At 44.9% G+C, this 21,718-nt stretch overlaps 1 protein-coding gene across 10 annotated transcripts in view; it reads right to left on the bottom strand.

Moving 5' to 3' along the window:
- Daam1 (dishevelled associated activator of morphogenesis 1) overlaps nucleotides 1-21,718 on the bottom strand; it is a 160,529-nt gene that overhangs the window by 101,988 nt on the left and 36,823 nt on the right. The window contains exon 1 of one of the 10 annotated variants that reach the window (XM_039112264.2): nucleotides 1,028-10,484. The exons of 7 other annotated variants lie outside the window; for them this stretch is intronic. The gene's annotated coding sequence lies outside the window, so the exon portion shown is untranslated. Of the gene's footprint in view, nucleotides 1-787; nucleotides 10,485-21,718 lie in introns of those variants that run through there. 2 more of the 10 variants (XM_039112266.2, NM_001108030.1) reach the window with 2 other exon arrangements.

The raw sequence follows: 21,718 nt of genomic DNA, 5'->3' as shown, positions 1-21,718 counted from the left end.
AATGGTAGGAACCACAATGTCTTTGGAAGCCAGGTCAGTGTCCTGCGGAGCCTGTTAACAGTAAATAAGATTATTCAGGTCAAGGTCTGTATGGTGGGTGGAGTACTTAGACTTCTGGGAAATAAAGGCAAGAAAATGAAATAGATAGAAATATGCACAGGGTAGCACCTGGAAGGTCCTAAGGTTCCCACCCGGGCTTCGAGGTTGAGAAGTTTACACACATCTTCCAGGCAGTCTTGCTAAATACCCAGCTAGACTTGTCTGAACCGTCATAGCATTTCAGGATGCCACGACTGACAGTTACAGTAATTTGTGATATTGATCTTTCTCCCCTCTTTGAAGAGTCTATTCCATGAGGACAAAGACCCAAGGCGAGTGCTGCTTAATGCCTCACACACAGACCACCCAAACATTTTGGGACAGAGGTTTTCCTTTGCGTTTTCTATGTTGATTTACATAACTCAGGCTACACAGCATTCTGGTCATATTGAAGGACCAGGAGATAGTGTTAGGACCTAAACTTCAGTCCAAGACAGTTTCCAAATTTTAAAAGGAAAACACCACCTATAAATATTAGAGTATGACGGGGTGACTAATCCTAACATGGGCAATAAGTTGCAGTCTACAACAGGTCAGAACCTGATTGAAATAATTTTAGTATAGAGCACTACTTTGCCTTGACGGCAATTTGTGCTTAGCTTCAGTAAAGCCCAAAGGTCAAGATTTCCTCACTGGAAAGCCAGTTCCTCACTGGAACCACAACTGATTAAATGCATCTTTAAATTACCCATGATGCACAGAGATAGCTGAGATGTCCAACTGGCAGCCAGTTCATCCACATATTTGGATGGCCACTTCTCAGAGCCGCATCCCCAGATACAGATCAAAACAGGAAGTTAAAGCAATCATCCACTTGACCTCTCAGGCAGGAGCCACTTGCACAGGCTCTCTCCCCCTCAAGCACTTCACTGAGCACAGATCCAACTGCTTCTCCAAGCACGTCACACCCAGAACCTTTTCCCGTCACCTCTGGAAAGATGAAGCTGAGGAGGCCGGAGCCACTGGAGAAGCTTGAGGAAGAGTTGGTTTGCTGGTAAAGCAAAGGTGTTCACACAGGAAAATCTGGCCGGCAGGGAGTGAGGTGTGGGATGTGCAGAGAGAAGTCGGGGAAGTTGCTTGCTCTGTCAGGCTGGATCCCAGGCTCCACCCTCTCCAACGTCAGGGTATTGGCCTGAGGCAGCCACCTTTCACCTCCCAACAGGATGATTTCAATAGTTTCTTCTCTCTGGCCCTTCGTGTTCAGGCCAGATGGTAGACCTTTCCTGTGCATGGCCAGACAGTAAATGCTGTAAGCGCTGTAGAAAATTTGGCCTCTGCTACAAACACTGAGTGCTGCCATTTTCCAACAGAAGCAGCCACAGACATATGTAAACATGGTGAGCCCACGTTCTAATAACACTCCACTCTAGAAAGTGAAACATGAACTTCATGTAAGGTTATAACGCCCAAGGCTGGGGATGCAAGTCAGTTGGGGCAATGCAGACTAACATGGGCAAAACTCAGGGTTTCATTCCAGCACCATGGAAAATGAGATCTGGTAGTGTACACCTGAAACCCCAGCACTAGGGAAGTACAAGCAGGAAAATCAGAAGGTCCAGGACAATGAACCACAACGCGGTGAGTTCAAGACCAGTCTCAGCTACGTGAGACCCTCTCTCAAAACAAAGATTTTTAAAAACTCTAAAGATGTTTTAGCATATCCACAAACAGTATTTTTAAAACTTTTTTGCTACCATCAAATATGTGAAAACCATTCTTAGTTCACAGAACAAAAAAGGAAGGTGGTCTGCCCAGGCAGGCCCTGGACCGCAGGCTAACGAGCTGTGATGCACCGTTGAAGGCACGCACTTCATCTACTGAGCTGATCCAAACAGTGCTCAGGAAGGCCTCACCTGATGAGTGACATTTACCTGAGACCTAAAGGATAAAGTAGGAGAAAAATGTCAGTAGAAAGGTTTCCAGACTGGAGGAGTGTGTGCACTGGCCTGGATCAGGGAGGTGACAGGCACAACTGAGTCAGGGAGAAGCCCAGGATGTGAGTAATGAGAGCTGGTGAGGGCAGAGGCCCAAACTCAGATGGCTCACACGCTGCAATGCCAGCCCCGGCCGACTGGATTTTCCTGCCCTCATCATCCGACTTCCCAAACACTGCGTAAGCTTAGGCCAACCACAAGTGGACACATGCCGCCATCAGTCCTTCGTAGTAGTTGCATGGCTGAGCCCATAGATTATTAGACTAGGCTGTTTTCCTTTTTAGGTGCACATATGTGCACACACAGGACAACTTTCAGGGATTGGTTCTCTCCATCTCCCATGGGTTCCAGGGCTTGAACTCAAGTCATCAGTAACAGCAGTGAGTGAATGTCTTTATCTTCTGGGCCATCTCAACGACCTATGCTTTCCTTCCTCATCAGACCATTTTCAGGATTCATTCCGACAATGCCACTTTTATGGGACAGGGACACTACTTGCCACACTACTGTACACACACAGCAGTGCTTTTCACATCTGTTTTTCCGCTAGTCTCAGAGATGCTGAGAGCAGGGACTAAATCTTGTTAGACCTTGGCGATCAGTGTCCTTTTAATAAATGCTTGCTGAATACAAAGCATAAGTGTCTACATGATCAGATGGCCTGACCACAACTGTCTTTGGATCGATCTGGTTTTACAACACCAGAACATTTATAACCAACGGGAGCACTGAGCACTCCTTAGCCACTAGTCAGGGTTTTGAAGCTGGCAATAGCTTTGCAGATGTGACTCACCCTCCAGGTGTTCAACATTTCCCTGGAGCAGAGCAAAAGAGTTTTGGGAAAACTGGCTGATCGCTTCTCTGTCACCTCATTCACAAATAAGATCCATAGGAAGTAGACTCACCACAAAATCCTTTAGGTAGTTCCCCAATTCCTCACGCTTAAAAAATCCTTTGCTTAAGAAAATATTTTTTTTATTCATTATCTTCATTGCGTCCCCTCAACATGCCAGACAGAGCCTGAGACATTGCTGGAGCTCCACTCTGGGAGTTCACAGCCTGGAGGACATGACGGGGACCAGGGCAGCTGGCCCGTCTCTTGAGTAGAGAGGGCATGTGTGGTTGCTGAACGAGGAAACTGTGTGTCACTTTTTGGCTCCTTTTTAATGAGATCAATCTGAAAGAAAGGATGAATTCCACCCTGACAGCTGGGCCCTCACCAAAACACTTCTCTAATCTCAGCTTTTGGCACTAGGGCAGAGAAAGAAGTCACCTCTGGGACATCCCGATGCAATCCATCTATAGCATTACCGATGACTATGGCTATGCTGAGCACAAGGAAGCAATTAAAGCTAAAGGTCTGGAGCAGGTGCACTTTGCTGAGCAAAGGGAGAAATGCAAGCCATCTGTGGTCCTGCTCAAAGTCAGACTCATTTGTGCTGCTCTTCAACAAGACAAGCAAGACCTCTCAGTACCGCAATGGTCAGAAAATAAAGCCAGTTTTAGGGGATGGAGAGGAAGATGATTAGGCTTTTTTGTTTTCTAATGGGCGAGAAGCTCCAAGTGTAAGAGCACCCTTGCTAGCACGTTCCCTTTGATAATGCCAGGGACAGCACAGGGGATACGTAACATTTGCTTTCCATAAAGCAGGACACACGAGTGCCCCATGTAAGCTGGACTGATTTGTACAGTGTTTAAATTGGTTCATCGGAGACCTCTGCCACACATTTTAAAGATGTCTGTCCATACCAAGGGAGCAGATGAGATGACTCACTGGCGATCTTCACAAGGTTTTTCTATACCTAGAGCTGGTACAAAGGAAACTAGGCCTACACAGGTGGGGACCAGGAAAAGAGCCAGCAGCACAAAGCTCCTGCTAGCCACCCACTACCCTAGGAGCCAACAGAGTTTCTGCATGTACTCACAAGTTCAGAAGGGACCTTCTGTCCTCCAGTTCTGCTATTTTAGCCAAGACACTATTTGACAGTAAATTCTCCAGTTAAAGATCTCAACACCAAATTACAAGCATTTCAAATGATCTCTGAAATTTCTGAGTCAAAATAAGTCTAAGTCACACGCACAGACAGAGGTCCAAGGGCGAACTCTGCGTGCATGAGAACCTTATGGAGGGGCGGGGCTCTGTCTCCACTCCAGCTGCCGCATCACTTGCTTTCAGTGCCTCCTCCAATGTCAGTTTAGTTTTCAGGGCACCCAATGCAGTCTGGGCTACAGCGATCCTACTCCAGACCTCTTATCAAGAACACGTGAAAGGGAAAGACAGCCTTGCTTCTTTCTCTGGCTATCCCTCTCCTCTCACATTCCTCTTGTCTGGTTTCTCTTCCCAAGGACAGCAGATTCCAAATGCCAAAGAATCATAGGATACAGTCAAAGGTTGCAGAAGCATCCGAAACCCTGCAAGTTTCAACATCCTTTCCACCAGGAAACGGAAAGGGCGTTGCAGTGGAGAGACAGCACCGCCCTTCCCCACACACTCGGTCCCTAAAGGATGTTCCATGTCTTGGAGTGGCTCTGGGAAATTCACTCAGTAGTCTCTGCTCGCTCATCCCAGTGTTCTCTAATGCAAGAAGAAAATGAGGAGGGCATCCCACTCCGATCCCACCCAGACACCTGGGAAAACAAATTCCTAACATCCAACAGCCAAGGACCCCTTGATGATTAGTACTTCTGAGTCCACTGGTCATCCAGGCAGGCACAGAAGCTAAATTGAAAATCCAAACCTATGGATTTTCTTCCTTGGGTCTTCCTTAGTTCTCTCTAAATGAGGGGGAAGGGGCCCAAATTGCACAAACACCCTCAGACCAGACCAGGACTCAACCAGCAAGTACATACATTCTTTTTTTTTTTTTTTTTTTTTTTTTTTGGTTCTTTTTTTCGGAGCTGGGGACCGAACCCAGGGCCTTGCGCTTCCTAGGTAAGCGCTCTACCACTGAGCTAAATCCCCAGCCCCAAGTACATACATTCTTAATTGTGCTTCCAAGTCCCTGCCCCAGATCCTGCCAGAAACCCTGCCCCCTCCCTCACCACCTTTCATGGGGAGAGCAGACAAGGACACCACTAGATTTTCACCCTGAAAAACTGGCAGGTCTAGTGGTATGACTCAATATGTTAACCTCATGGTTCACAGTATAAATCCCTAAAGCCAACAGAACAGTGTTCTTGGTGAGGATGTCTGTGTTGTTCACATGACAGAAACCATCGTCTGGGAGCCAGGACAGCTCAATCATCTGGGAGAGAAGCCAAACCAGAAGTGTCACAGGAGCTCTCTCTCTACCAGAGGAGTCCCAGCCTCACTGTGGAGCTGAGGCACTCACTGGGCAGCAGGCCTGCTGCTAGCCTGGGAATTGAGTCAATAGGCAAATTACAGGTGAAGGCCAAAGTTCTCCCACTGGGTCCCTGTCCTCACTGTCTCTGTAAGACCCACCTGAAGCCTGTGCAAAGGCACCTTTAAAAGTGGAGGTTACAAAAACATAAGCTAAGACTTCCTGGCCAGCTGGGTTCCACCAAAACCTCAGTTGTTTAAGAGGACAAGTTTTACTCCTTAACAAGCAAAACGATGTAGCTTTCTGGTTCACCCCAGAGCTTTCAAGAAGAGCCCAGGGTAAGACCATGCGTCACTGGGGAAGGACACATGTGTTGCAAGACACACTTGTTCCTTCCTTCCACGTTCTGGTACATGGTTGACAAGAGGGCCTCCTGAAGTCACAAACTCCAAGTCTATGGCTGGCTCTGATAACAGCCCACAGCAACCACAATGCAGGAACTTGAGTTTTAAGGACAGTACGCACAAGCAGACAAGCAGTGGTGTTGGCCACATAGAACATTAACTGGTATATGACAATGGCTGAGGAGACACTGCTAACTTCTTACTACTGGAAATAGTTCTGGCAAATTCTCAGAGAGAAGTTGAACAGATTACACATTATGTATATTCTCTTTGATGACTATGTTTGCAAACTTCAGGGCTTACCAGATAAAGCTATGCTGGAGATGCCATAAACCCTGACCCTTGAAGAAGTGACTTCTGCTCCCAGCCCTCACTGCCCTTAAGCCAGAAGCTGCTCAATCTCATCCCTTCTTGATATCCTAACAAGAGTTTATCAAGAATACATAATCTATATTTCCACACAGGCTTTCAGAGAGAAAAGCAGCTACCAGCATTCCTGTAAAACTCATTCAATGGACTCAAAATAGAAGAACGATTTGCTCAGAGGCCCTTTTACCTTCCTGGTAACAGAAAGCAAGTTTGAAAGAGCCCTTCTTTTATGACCTGTTTTCACACCAAATTACTTTAATAACTGCATTTGCAGGGGAGGAAACAGAAACATTACCTGGGGAAGACTCTTAGTTAAACTTAGCCTCCTTCAAGGAGCCCATTGTCCTCAGAGTATGGGTGACTGAGGTACTGGCAGCCCGGGAATTGTGACTTGGGTTCAAATCCTAACTTAGCCACTTACAGAACATTAGGAAAGATATTTGTATTTCCTGACTCACTTTTATCATTCAAAGAAAAGTTGTATATACTTTTGTCTCCTCTATTCTCTAAAAAAAACAAGAAAGAATTGATCCATTATATTATTTAAACCTGGTTAGATGAAACCTCAAACACAAAACCAAGACAAACATTGAGATGGTCAGAGTCTGCAGACCAACATAGGAAAAACAAAAGCTAGATCACCTCAGGTGTGAGCTTCCAAAGGAAATGACTGTTTGGTGCTGTCAGTTCCCACTCACTAAATAAAGACTTGGTAGAGCTTGATTCCCTTCCTGTCTGTAGAGAAACTTTCACAGGCATTGGGCTAAAGACTGCGCAAACGCCGTGTGCCGCCACCTTCAAGTGGGTAGCATCAGCAAGTCCTGGTGATGTTTAATGGACACAGAAGAGAGAGTGGGAATAAGATTAAGCAGTTGCAGGGAGGGAGAACTTTTATTTGTGGGACTCAGCTGACCAGACGCGTCTCTGACATCTCGGCTTGTCTCAGCGGAACACATTCCTGGAATGTCACACCCTAATCTCCACAGCACAACTGCCATCTCGAAATCAAGAGCTCTGCAGGTTGGCCAGCTGATCCACTCACTGTGGGAAATTCCCTGAGGTTTGGGGGCAGTGTGGAAAGGGGTTTAAAATAAAACTCTGCTATGAGTTGTAAAGTCAACTGTCTCTCACTCTCACCCACACTTGCATATGAACTACCAGAAGCCACACCCAGTTGAGTCACTACAAGGACACTGACATTGGCAATTCAGAGGCTATCATTCCACAGTGTCCCCAGTCACTGACCTCATCTGCTTACTATCCATTTTCTAAGTCTGAAGGCATCTCCCCTGCCTAGAAAAGTATTTGTCAATTGATCACCAAGACAGAAAATCTATTGTAAACCCTACCTTCCAAAACCCAGAGCCTCTGGAATTCATACTTTCTTTTTTTGCCTGAGAAAGATCATTCTGAACACATATGGATATAGGCACCATGTGGGACTTCAGATGTCAGAAATGTTTATGGGAAGCTACTAAGTATTTGGCTCTTTCTGGGCTTCAAATTTTGGAGTTTCAACCTCAGTTTCCCCACGACATACGGCTCAGGAGTTTGTTTTGGGCAACAAGGTAAACTCTGTCCATGCCAGCCTGACACTTATGCTTGAGAGGAGCACAACAAGGCAAGGAACCACCCAGAAACCACAAGGGAGAAGACGCAGTCACAGGATGAAATCGCAACTCCTCCCAAAGAGTCACCCTGCCCTTCACAAAAATTCCTCTTGCAAACTTTATGTAATAAAACTTCAAAAGAGGTTTCAATTTTATGCAAGCTGAAGTACAACACTGAGGCAGTAAAAGGGCCGCTTAGCCCCTCTGGCCTGTTTGGGTGAGGGCACCCAAGACACGCTTCCGCTGATGTTTCCATGTAGAAAAGTCAGCTTGTCACGTTGGTCTTCAAGGCTCAAGAAAGACGACGAGTTTTAAAAGGTACAGAGAGAGAGAGAAAGCTTTGACATGGACCCTCCCCAACTTCTTTTCAGGTTGGGAATTTCCACAAGCAATTAAAAGAGAGAAAAACAAACAAACAAACAAACTCTCAAAAATAAAATTAGAAAAATACATTACAGGGTCAGGGAGACAAACAGAAAGAAAAACCCTCAGCCCCATGACCTAATCTGCCCCAGGTATTGTCAGCTGAGCTAGTCAGTAGACAGCAGTCTACTGGTTTAATGCACTTACACTTTAGCCTCAGCTAACAAGTCTCAAATTTAACCTATAGCTATTCCTAGGAAAGTCACAGCAACCTTTTGGCAGAAAGGACACAGGGCTCTTGATTTGTGACAGAGACTCATATAGGTGGTCTGGTAAAAATTAGATGCCTATACCACACTAAAAATATCAGGAGCTCTGGGCCTGGGGCCCAGGAGCTGCTCCTGGGGATCCCATGGGTGACTAGCATACAGCTGAGCTGAGAGCCAGTGTTTGACACACTGTGCTGGGGTTACACAGAGCACGCTAAGCATGGGGGCTGATAGGAAAAGAGCTAATACATGCAGACAAAGGACAGCACACCTGATAGGAGCCATGGAACACCAGAGTCCATGCAGAACCATTTCATGATAAAACTGAAAAGAACTACATTTCTCACAATACAGACACAGGTTTTTTAATATACAGCCTTCCAAACGCCCTAGGTACGTGGATGCACAGAGATAATTCCAGAACTGCTTCACGTATTCACTGTCACATGGGTTAAGTATTTAGCCCAAGTCCTTGCTTAATAATCGGTGACTATTACTTCCATGTAGGTCTAAGTGTGCCTTGCAGTGCCTGTGGGAAAGGAGCTCAGAAGAGCATCCCGTAGTTGTCAGTGAGCTACTGAAAGTGCAGTGTTTCCAACTTTCCTCCATGACCTCATCAAAGCTTATGTCTATAGCTGAATAATTCCCGGGCCTCTCAATTGACCCTTTCATGCCGGCATTTTGTGCATACTTGAAACGCATGTCCTTAAAAGCAGATACCATCACCATCAATATTGTGACTAACAGATCTACCACAGTGGCCCACTTAGGTTTTTCTATGTCAATCCACAAATCTAAAACTTTCAATGCAATGACAGGTATAACCAAGATCAAATATAAGACGTATGTTCTCGGGACTTCACCAGCTACAGGAACGATGTCAGAAAGATCCTCCCGAGGTTGGCCTCCAATTCTGCATATCCCGAGAAGCAGCTCACAGAAAGTCTGGCTTACAGAAGCCACGACAGTGGAAGTCCTCCAGATGGCTCCAGGGATGGTTAGGAGAGAACCCGGCAAATGCTACAACTTAGTGTCTGGCTCCATTTCAGTCCTAGCTGTGCGGTGATGGGAAATTCTGAGAATTTCAAGAATACACCCTAGAAAAGGAGTCTTCAAGATGCACCCACATGGCTGAAGTTACTGATTACTTGTTATGATTCTAAGATGCATCAAATAAATTTACCTACAGACATATACACTGAGGAACACACACAGATGTGCACTCACACACATGTACACGCACACACACACACACACACACACACACACACACACACACACGTACACACACAAACACACACTTCCAACCAACGAGGAATCACTGTGCTTTAAAGCATGCTTTCAAGAAAACAAAGCCATGCGAACCGCAAAACCTCTACAGAGTGCAGTAAGACCCCGACCCTGGAGAGGGGAAAGGCAGAAGAAGCAAGCCGTAAGGTCTGGGGAGCATGCTCCATGGGCAGAAGAGCTCAAGTGTGGGGTGGGTGGGCTGTGAACATGGATCACCTCTTCCCAATAGACAATAAACACAGAAATAGCCAGCAGTGGCAAGAAGGAGCGTGTTTTCTCAATGGAGATTCCTGTCTGTGCTAAATCCTCAAGAAGTTAGTCACACAGCTAAACAAACACTCCCGAAACTACAGGAGCCAAACAGCAAGTGAAGAAGGATCGCTACTAGATTTTAGTCATCGTAAGTGGGTTACTGCGCTCTTATTTTGGCCTGGACCAAAACCAAAGCAAAATAAAAGCCTTTCTAAAGTCATCAGAAGGGAAGTGCAGAGGACGCTGACTCTACCCAGTGTGTCCTCTCCACCCAACTTGGTAATTTTCTAGATATAGGTGTGAACACTAATTGCTTTATTGGGCAATCAGTAAGACTGGACACTACACACTGTCTTCCTTGCAAAATCTGTTCTGAATGAGATGGCACAGACTGCTGTAAACCTCACGCCTGGGCCATCACCAAGCTTGCTGTATTGAACTAAGGCTTATAATTCACACTCCAGGTTCTCAGCGATATTCTGAAATAGCCAAAGTTCATAGTAAGCAGCTAAATGTGGGGACCATCAATGTAGAAATGTTACCTCCACAGTATAGAGTAAACATTAAAAACAATGTCAATATACTATAATTATATAATTTTCACTTGTCAATTATATCTGAAATTTAAAACATGACACATTTTCTGATATGTTCAATGGTCTAACTAAAATCAGAAGTCCAAGTTGCATAGTAAATATATCATATCAGAATTGTAAAACAGATATATTTGTATGAGAATACAAAGAAGTTTAACATGATATGTGATAACATAATAAACACCCAAGCCGGTCAGAGGTGGCTCCCTGAGAAGAATGACAAGGGCCCTGATGAAAGAAAGGTCTTCTCTCAGCCTCCTTGACCCAAATTTTCCTTTGACATGAGACTTGGATTAATTTTTCTATCCTCAGTTATCAAATATAAATATCAATATATCTCTGAAGTGTAACGAGGGTTTTATAATATTTGTTTTGCTTTATTTTTTAGATTTATTTACTTGTACTTTATATTTATGAGTGTTTTGCCCACATTTATGTCTGTGCATCGTGAGGTGTGCCCAGTGCCCACTGAGGCCAGAAAAAAGATGTGAGTAACTGGAGTTACAGCCAGTTCGCTGGGCATCAACGCCAGGTCCTCTGCAAGAGCAAGAAGTGCTCCTAACTGCTAGGCCATCCTCCAGCCTCTACATAGGCCTTTGAAAATTCAATAATATTCTTCAACAATGGTAAAAGTCCTGAGCCCTTTAAATCACAAAACATTTATGAAAAGAATTTTAAAAGGCATGTAGATGGAGTCCCCAAACTGGAAGATTACTACTCTCGTAGCACCCAATCAACAGTTTAATGATATCTCTGTTCAAATTCCAATGACATTTTTTCTTTGCATAAAAAGAAAAACCTATTTCAACAGAAGTGTGGACTCTCAAATGACTCTGGAGAGAAGAGGACAAAGCTGGGGTCTTACTTTCCTTCATTCCAAACTGAAGTGCAAAGATAACCCAAGTGGTGAGCTACTGACACAAAGACAGACACACAGACCAGTGGGACAAAATGCAGCCCTGAACAGGCCTTTGACACGTGATCAAGCCATGCTCGTTCCCAAGAGCACCCAATGGAAAACAACAGTCTCTTCATCAAACGGCACAGAAGAGCAACCTAGCCACACACAGAAAGGTAATGTGGGGCTACTGTCTTATACCAGATACAAAAATAAATAAATAAAAATAGACTGGAGACCCAGTATCAAGTCCAAAACCAAAAAAATAAAATAAAACAAATTGAAAGTATAGGTCTTTATGACACTGAACTTGATTACTCTTGTTGGACAAACAACAGAAGCAGTCACAGAGACACCTTGTGAAACCTGGCCTGTTCACAGTGGGCAGTGAAGAGGCGGCCTGTGGAACCTGGGAGGAGGTTTAACATCCAAAACTCCTACACCCCAACACCACCTCCAGAAACCACTGTAGGACAGACAATGGACCTGAGGAGACAGTGCGCAGTGCTGGCATGCACGTAAAGGGAGCATCACTATACACAGTGCCAGGTCTAGAGCAGTGCATGTCTGCATCCATTAAACGGCAGCTACTCAGAGAGAGGAACAAACCAGCACATGCAAGGCCTAGGACGTGGTGCCTCCACTGTAGCTGTGGAACAAAAGTACAATAACAAGAGGAAACAGTAGGAGGGCCTGAAAACCTCTAGTTTTACCAAATGAATAGGTTTTGGACTGTTTGACAATAATAGGAATATAAACAGGGTAATTATTTTTAAAAGTAGGCAATTTTCAATCAAGCTTCCTCAACATGCCAGGCAGTTTTGATCGACTTGAATCATCAACTCCACCACCAATAACAGATAACCCAGAGCCTCCCCACCCACCCATCCATCCCCGCCTGTGTCCCTGCTGCACATGTGCATCTAGAATACCCTGTCTCTGTGATTTCCCACTTCACTCAGCTCCAAACCCTTAGTCCTTGAACCATAAACAGCCAGTTCAGCTGTGAAACACAAAGACAAGCAAAGCAAGGACTTTCTCCCTTGGAGTGTCAATTCTGAGCCGCTCACTAGAAGCCTGTGTCAGCCTCACCTTAACTGCACCCGCAGAACTCATAGCTACTTATTTCCACCCTGACTTTATACAGTTCAGAACCCCTATGTCAGTGCATTTTTGCTCCTAAAATAAAACTGCATCTTTCTCTTCAGAGCACGCAGGTGGTAGACCCCAGAACATCATCATCAAGATTTTAAATACATAATAAGAGGATTTTTCTGCTTAGGTCTTTTATCAGCAGGACTGACCCAACAGGAATTTATTTAGTAACTGAGAATTCTCTGAGTCAGGCTTCTTAGATCCTCCCTATAAAGCCATGGAGCTGGCAGACACTGCATTCTGTTGTGTAGACCTAATCTTAAACAAGCATGCAAACACAGTCACCGGAAGTGAAGACTCCCCTTTCTAAAAGGAGTATCACGTGGAAAACAGACAGCTGACCACAAATGATAACAGCAAATACTGGTAGCAGTTGTTAAAATAATAAGAAAATTAACACCCAAATAAAAGGCAGGTATAACTTTCAAAGACCTCAAAATAGCAAAATAAGGAAATGTGGACTTTACGTTTCAAGGAAGCATTCAGCCCACTTGAAGATATAACAGGGGAAAAAAACGTGCTTACCTCTAACATAACACCTCTTCCTCCCTAGGCTCCAAGTCTTGTTTTCACTGTGAAGCCATCAGTACCAGTTACCTAACAGGTATAGTTCTCATCCCGTAAGAATAATCCCCCAGGACAGTCTGCCTGCATCAGGTATCCGTCCCTCTTGGTCCATAGCAAAGAGAATTGTGATAAATGCTCTCCTGGATGCTGGCCTTTAGGAGCACTGCTCTTAGAAACGTAGAGCTGCCTTACTAGGGAGTGTTCGGTAAAACCCAGTGGAAAATATCCTGGTTAACAACTGTACCTGCTCATACTGGAAAATCAACCAGGACGGATGCCAGCAGACACTGAATCAACACACACACACACACACACACACACACACACACACACACACACACACCAAACTAGTTTTATTCATAGGCACAATTATGGGCAGGCAGGCATGAATCATCCTCTGCCCATATACATAAGAAATTCCCAAAGTGCAATTCAGTGTGGGATGATAATCTGCAGATTTCTCTTCATTAATTAACTAATTAACTAACTAATTCATTCATTCATTCATTCATTCATTTATTCATGGAGTACTTGCTCCCATGGAGTCTTGTTCCACAGAGTGAAGGAGACAGATGCAAACTTTATCCTTAGACCTTAGTTTACAACCACATTGGACTCTGGGCTTCTATTCCATCCCAAGTAGCTTTCAGAGAAGAGGGGTTGGGGTCAGACTTGCCCCTCAACTTCAATAAGCAATAACAAATACTCTGTTTAAGTAACAGTTCAGTTTGTCAGTAACTTCCAGGTTCCCTAACTGTGAAACACTGAGGGGCGGGGAAACCCCGTGCTCTTGAGAGATGTGGTTCAGAGGTGCCTCTGGGATGTAATATCTAAGATTTCAAACTACATTTGCACTTCTATCTACAAAGGGCTCACTGCTGTGGGATTGCTCTTTCTCCTCTTACATACAACCAGAACACTGGACAAACAACTGGGCAGAAGCTGTGGTGACCATGCTGGGAGATGGGGTTGGAAGCACAGCTATGGCTAACCAAATACTATGGAGGAGCAGGTAAGCTCCTCCTGCCACAGGACAGGGAGTACTCATCTGTACACAGGCCTGGGACACACACAGTCCCTGACTGGTATAAGACCATTAACATAGAAGACTTTCCAAGGGTCCTACACTCAGGCCACATTAGACAAAGAACCTCGAAAGGGCCTTTCTTACCCCAACTAACTCAGCTGCTTGTCAGAACAAGATCCAGCACTCTCCAAGGAAACCTACATGAAGGGGGAGAACCCTGCAGCAGCCAGTCTACAGGTAAATGTACAACCAGAGCTGCCTGCTTCCGAGCTTCCCTGGACACTGACCTTTAGGGTGTGGTGACACTAGCAGGGTCAGAAGGTCAGAATCAAAGCAGTTCCCAACCTCCCTAACTCCCAGTACCTTCTCAGAGTTACTATGAAATCAGAACCAGTTCTTTGAATTGGCATCTTTTTATATGAGCCTATCAAAGAACTCTGACCGTGTCAGCATCCATAGAGCAATTACTTACTAAGTGCTTTTAGTGTAGATTTCAGGCCTACATGTCTGAACCTCAGTTTCCCAATCTGTAAAATAAGAATATTTTGTTCAGATTAAGCCATGCCTATAAATAGTACCATGTCGTCTTTACTGTTATCGTCACCGTTACTATTCTGCCTTCAGCTGCAAATGATGCTGAGGTGTTAATGGAGAAAAAGACAATTAAGTTCTTGCCCTCAGAGAATTTACACCTGATATGAATGGTGAGGAAAGGAACACATTACAGAAAAACTGTCAAAACATTGCCTGAGAAATGTGATCTAGCTAGATAAAAAGAACATGGGTCCAAAAGAAACCTTAGGCCTTTCTCGGCCCTGCTCCTGGAATGCTCTGTGACCTTGTTTGAGCCTCGTTCTGAAGTCAGAGGGTCCACTCCACAAGCACTTCCTCCTGCTTTTACTTCAGCAGTCAAGCAAGAACACAGAGATCAGAGCATCAACCCTCCATATAAAATGATTAATGGTGCAGAGGAGGGGCAGGAGGACAAGAAGTCTGTGACCCTGGAGGGAAGTTCTGTGTCCAGGATTAGCAAGGAGGATGCACAGAACTGCCAAGTCGAGCCCCAAGGACACTGAGGTCCCTCTGAACAAGGGGCATCGGCCCAAGTCTTTCTGTTCATGGCTGGCAAACTCTTTGGGGAGCTAAATACCCAAGAGAGTGGAGAGGGAAGCAGCTCCTGCTGGCCCCAGGGTCTGAACACCTCCCTCAGAACAGGGTTCTCTCTAACCCACAATTACTTCATGGAAGAAACATGAAGAAATGGGGAAGCAGACACTTCACTTCACCCATTAAGTCATTAGCACCCACCACACATTGCTAAGCTATTCAACTACAAACACAAAAAAACTCACAAAATCGGTTCCAACTGTTGAAGACACATAATTTTAGCCAAGTCTTCAAAACCATTTTTCTTTTTCCTGAATTTCATTCAAGAGAGGTCCCACTGGAGACATGAAGGCAGGGGAGAGTGAGTCAGGAGAACCTTACAGCAAACACTGTTGAGGAAGAAATTACCAGGTCTCCCAATGTTTGGCAAAAGGCAAGCCAAAAATTTTGTAGAAATTTTAGGACAAAAACCCTCTACCAGTGATATGCATGATTTCAGGATTTCGGATTCCCTATAGTACACCATGTACCTGTATGCCGGACACTCAAGTTAAAAGTATGCAGAACCAAAGGAAGGAGCTCTTCAAGTACATAAGCACACACACATGGAGAGACACAGAGAGGGACAGAGACAGAAACAGACACACAGAGGGAACAACCATCTCCTCACCCATGTAACTCCACTGATGAGCTTCATCAGATGGCCCATGCCTCTCAACCCCTGAAGCCATGGCCAACAATCAAGGACACCCATGTTGCTCATCCTCTGGACAGAGACTGGTACGGAGATGGTATGGGAACCCAGGAAGACTTAGGGGTCTTTAGGTAAATGGATGCTGCAGAAGAGAGTGCTGCTTTTCCCTTGAATCACAATGAAAAAGGCCTGTAATTTACAGTAGGTGCCCTTTCTAACATAAATTAGAAACTATCCCCAAATGAAGCCAATAAAGATAAAAGCAGGACTCAGGGAGAGAGGTAAGAGGGATGAGCAGGACTGGTGCCATCCTTTAACTACCAGCTCTATGTGACTTCAAGTCAAGTGCTCTTGCTCCCACTATGTGACTCAGTAAACTCCCTCCCCGGCTCTTCAGGCCAATGTAAACAGAATATCTGCCCCTACAGTGTCTTTAAAAAAAAGACAACAAGGCAGCTCCATCTGGTTAAACAAGATGAGCATCTCTCAAAGGCTAGAGTCCTTCTGGACAGTCAGTATTCACCACCTCAAAAAAACTGTACTCATGTTAAAAGCCTGGTGCTGTCTCCTGCTGTGATAAAACACCACGAGAGAAATCAGAAAATCGGCTTGGGGAGGAAAGGGCTCATTTCAGGCTATAGAGAAGTCAGGGCAGGAACTCAAAGGGGAACCAGGAGGCAGGAACTGAAGCAGAGCCTAGGGATGAAGGCTGCTTGCTGGCTTACTTTCCAAGGATTGCTCAATTTGCTTTCTTACACTACCCAAGACAGAGGCACAGGGGAGGCACCACTACCAGTGGTCTGGGACCTTCCATATCAATCGTCACGGCAAATGCAAGCCTCCTACAGCAGCCCACGTGCAATCTGATGGAGGCATTTTCTCAACTGAGCTTCCTCTTCCAGACAACTCTAGCTTCAGTCAGCTGACAAAAAAATTAACCAGAACAGGAGGAGAGACCATAGATTTATAAAAAGGAAGATCCTGTCTGGGGGAGTAGTGCCGAGGTAGAGCAGCTGCCTAGCACATGCGAGTCCTTGGGTTCTGTTCCCCACAACTGACAGCAGAGGGTGGGGGAACAGCAGTAGAAATCCCACCTCCTTCAAAGTCCACCTAGCCATGGAGCCACAAACCCAAACGTGAATGTCTCATTGCATAGAAGGTTCTACATGTTTTGCTGGTCACAAATGCGCATGGCAAATGTAGCAGTTTCTGGCTGAGTAAATTTTGCCAGGATGACTTCCCAAGACCCTTACGCCTGTCGACGGCTTACCCATTGAAAATTAGAAATTACAGAAGTTTTAGTATATATGGTGCTAAAAATTTAAAGTTATCCAAAAGTGAAAATTACCTTTACTGCTAGTTTGGGAGTCTTCAGAAATAATACTATCAGCATTTCCTACCAGGCCATAATTTGAAATGTTAGACATACATACCTAACCCCATAGGGCACAGGGCTTATAACACAAGGCACGGTATATAACACAAAACTGTAAGAGGGAGGGTCAAGCAGGCAGCATAGTAAAACCTAGGGGCGGTGTCAAGGGCCTGGAGTTTCCACTCTCAAACCTACAAAAGAATGTGTCACAGGGAAGGTATCAGACTAGGTGGGGGGTGAGGAGCTGAGAGGGAGGGCATGAGAGGAAGTCGTGTGTTCTGCTCTCCACGTAAGATGCATTAGCCACGCCCTCTCCCATCTACTCTCCCATCTAGAAAATAGCTAAGCATAACACAGGGAAACTACGTGTGACTGGACATCACTGTCCTGTTTTTCTAACGTGGGTGTGACAGGTGGAACTGCGGCCCTTATGTGGGTTGACAGACAGCTGTCCTAATTACAGGTTGGAGTACCTATTTTATATAACCACAAAAACACCTTGTGTTAAACATAGGGCACCACCTGGTTTCTTTTTTTTTTTTTTAATTTAGAGAATACTTTATTAGTTTTTGTAATCAAACCCACGTATATAAGACCTTACATATTTAATACAGTGTGTTACCCCTGTACAAATGGAAAAAACTTAAGTTCAACATTTCTAGACCAATATGGCTGTTAATTTCTGTACAGTGCCAACTCAACACAGTAAACGGGGATACTTTTTTCGAAAGTTGACAGCACAGGTAAAGTTATGGCTCAGCCGTTAAAGGCTAGGCTCACAACCACCTGGTTTCTTAACAATGTAAGTTCTGCTCCTTCAGAGACTATTTATTTCTTTATGTATTTGTTTGTTTGTCGAGAAAGGGACTTGTGTAATCCAGGCTGGAATCATGGGCGTGCATCACCATGCCCAATTCATGCAAAGTTGAGGATCAAGACCCAGAACTGTGCACCCAGGCACATACTGCTCTACTAGCTACCTCTCCAGACTCCTTAAATACTCTGGTAATGTTTCCGACAATCATGGGAGAAAGAGTTATAGGTACCAGGTATCATTTTTATTTCTCCATTATAGATAAGTAACTATCTTTCTAAAATTACACTTACTAGGGAGGGGGCACACGTCCATGCACAGCAGCGGAGAGGAAGGGAGGAGAGGGAAGAGTTAGATCTCTACTTCATGTTGCTTCAGTCAATAAGCTTGGAGATAAGCACCTTGCTGAGCCATCTCTCCAGTCCCTTAAGTGGCCCACAAGGCCACTCTCCAAAGTAGCAGAGCAGAGACAGGAATTTAAGTGGATTTCCCCCAATATTCTATACACCAGCCATCCCATTCTAGAATGATCTAATAACAGGGAGCTAAATCTCCTTGATCCAAAGGCTACAATGGAAGAAATATCAGCAGAACACGCTTGCAATGGATAGCTACTATATGCTACCAGTATACTCCTGTTGCTGGATAAGGCACTATACTTTCAAGATGTATCTACTGGGGAAAAATCACTCACATGAAGACAGCCTAGGTCTTGCCGAGGGAGTTAGAGCTTCATTAAGCCTTCAGTCCATCTAACTGCCTCGTAAGCAGCTGAATGGCTCCAGTTAGAAAAAAGAACTTCAGAGGCCACACTGTGGGCTTCTTGGAGCCTCTCAGAAGCCACATGGAGGAAAGGGAAAGAAAAGAGAAACTGAGACCCAGACTTTGGGGCTCTCTAGATAGGTAACAATGAAAGAAACCACACTGGACTTCAGTCATTACAGACTGACGTCCTTCCAGACAGAGCGACAGAGACACAGCAGCAACTCACAAAGAGGTATTAAGTGTGGCAGATTCAGAGGAGAGGGGCAGGCACTTCAGTGAGAATGATCTTGGAGGGCTTTTGAAAGAGATGAACTATGACGATGCTTCAGAGGACGCTTAGGTCTCAGAAGGGGAACCGGAAGGCTGGAAGGGAGCTGCCTGGGCCTTATGACAGACACAGTCTGCTATCTACCTCAGGATCTCCAAACTCACCCCTCATTGACAAGTTCACAAGAAGTCTCACTAAAAAGCAAAAAGGAAAAAAATGATGAATGACATCTGAGGGGCTCATCTTGGCAAGAACAGTGACATGAACACAGATGGTGATGTGCCATGTTTGTCTCCATATGGCCACATGTTCACTGATGAAAAGGCCTCAGTGCTGCTCTTCAAACTGCCATTGGTACCGCCATGAGTGGTCCTGAAGAAACCAGTGATTCTGTAAAAACAAGTTAGGAATATACTGCCTGGACATATGCCAGTAGCTTCAAAGACACACAGGCCTCCCCGTGCTTCCCATCTGAGCTAAAACTGAGCAATCTAGTTTAAATATAATCGCACATTCGAAAAAGGGCTCTAGGTCACCTGATGCTTAGGTAGGGACCAGAAAAGACTAACTACTTCCTCCAAGACGCACACTAAATTGAAGATGCAGCAATTAAATGAGATGCGAGGAGCAATTCTGAATAGATTCTTGATAACTGTGAGGCCTTGATTAGCAAATGAAATCTCAAATCCTATAGATAGCTTTGATATCCACATGCACATGCCCACACACCCACACACACGCACAGCCACACTTCCTTGTGCCCACATGCCCTCATGCCCACATAGCCCACTCACACACCCCCACGTCCGCACACCCTCACACAATCATAGTTGGTAAACAAAAACAAAAAACTGAACCCCTTCCCCCAAGACCTTTGGCTTCTAATGAGGCTATTTAGTGTGTTACATCAAGATGCCTGCAAGTCCAGTTCTAACTGTCCAGAAGAACTGACAGAACGTTAGCTCCAGAGGGAAACTACTTGGTATATGACTGAGGACCTGCAATTCTTCAAATGTCTCGAATGGCACGCCAGAGACTTTCCCACTGACCAGCTGGCTCCTGCTTCAGGGAGTAGTGTAGGAAAAAGAAAGAGTTCTTTGGCTTTAAGAAAAAGTCTTACTGAAGGCCTGTGTCAATCCTGGTTTTCAACACATTTTGTAAACACAAGTTCTCAACGGCATATTCTTCCTTTAGAGGAAAAAGTCATGCAAACCACTCTATGGTCTCAGTTCACTTTGCTTCCTAAAGGCACTATTTATGAAGATTAATCCAGAGTAACTTAAATACAATCTTATGTTGGCTTAGCTTGGCCAAGGATGGCCAATGAACTTTCCAGCTTCTGACTCTCCTGGAGTTTCCTCAACTCTGCACCGTTAGATGACTGCCTGTTGTTTCTCTTCCATGACAGTCGGTGGGTGCCCTGCCACCAGTGGAAAGGCTCTCTTTGGGAATGTGTCTGTAAGTTTACACACAGTTCATGTTTCGCTTTCTTTCCTAGTGGAGCAGGAATAGATACAGCTGTTCAGTTGCAAACCAGGCAAACGGAGCCTCACGCCAGAGAGCGACTCTTCAAACCCACACCCTTCCCAGAGTCCACAACATGCAGGATGGATAAACATGGGCTTAGCTGGCAACGCCTCCATGATATTTACCAATAAAGATTTACTGCATCACAGCCAGGCCAATGTGTACATGAGTAGTTGCCATAGAGATATTTTGTCTCCCAGAGCTAATACACTTACTATTTAGAAGCTTACAAAAAAGTTTGTCAACTTCGACGGCACATTAAGTACATGAAACCAGTTTGGGGTCATTTTAGAAACCACTTATAAAGTACTCCATTCACTTAACAGTCATATACTGAACATCTTCTGGCGCTATTCTAGACTCTGGAGATCCAGCAGTGAGGCAGGCAACATGAGCCCCTGTAGAAGGAGACCAACATGACTATGTTACATTTCAGATGGACACAGCAGGCTATTTAGAGAGTGACAGGATTCTGAAGGAGTAGATAGTGACTCTTCAGAAGATACAAAGTCACAAAAATCATACTTGGGAAGATCCACTGGAAATGCATGGTCATAAGCAACCAGGCAGAAACATACAGAAAGACTGTAACAGCCAGAGACCAAAGGCTTGAGGGCAGTGAAAGCTAGATGTGCCTAGAAACAAAAGCTGCAAAGGTATCTGAAACACTTTGAAGACCCGTGGACAGGAAAAGGGAGCATGGTGTGGGATCAAAGGCATGGGTAGGAGCCAGACGGTGTGTCAATGACAAATGGCTAGAGCTGTAGTCAAAATAAATGTCCCACTTACAGACTAGACTGCAGCTAGGTTGGGATGGGGCTTGCTAAGCATGAGCAAGGACCCAGGTTTGATCCCCAACACCACAAGAAAGCAATTTCTCATCTTCCAATCTCTGCTGATTGAAAATACTACTGGACAGAAAACTAACATTCTACGTTAACTTATTGCCTTTGATCTGCTAAAAGCTACCTCAAACTTCAAACGCCCAGTAGCTCAAAAGAAACCTGTTAGAGATGGTTCTGCTAGAGGCAATAATCCCCAACCCCCAAAAAGA

The sequence above is a fragment of the Rattus norvegicus genome, chromosome 6 (assembly GCF_036323735.1).
Source record: "Rattus norvegicus strain BN/NHsdMcwi chromosome 6, GRCr8, whole genome shotgun sequence".
NCBI lineage: Eukaryota > Metazoa > Chordata > Mammalia > Rodentia > Muridae > Rattus > Rattus norvegicus.
The sequence above is the reverse complement of the archived record's forward strand: the minus strand, read 5'-3'. Positions and strand labels throughout refer to the sequence as shown.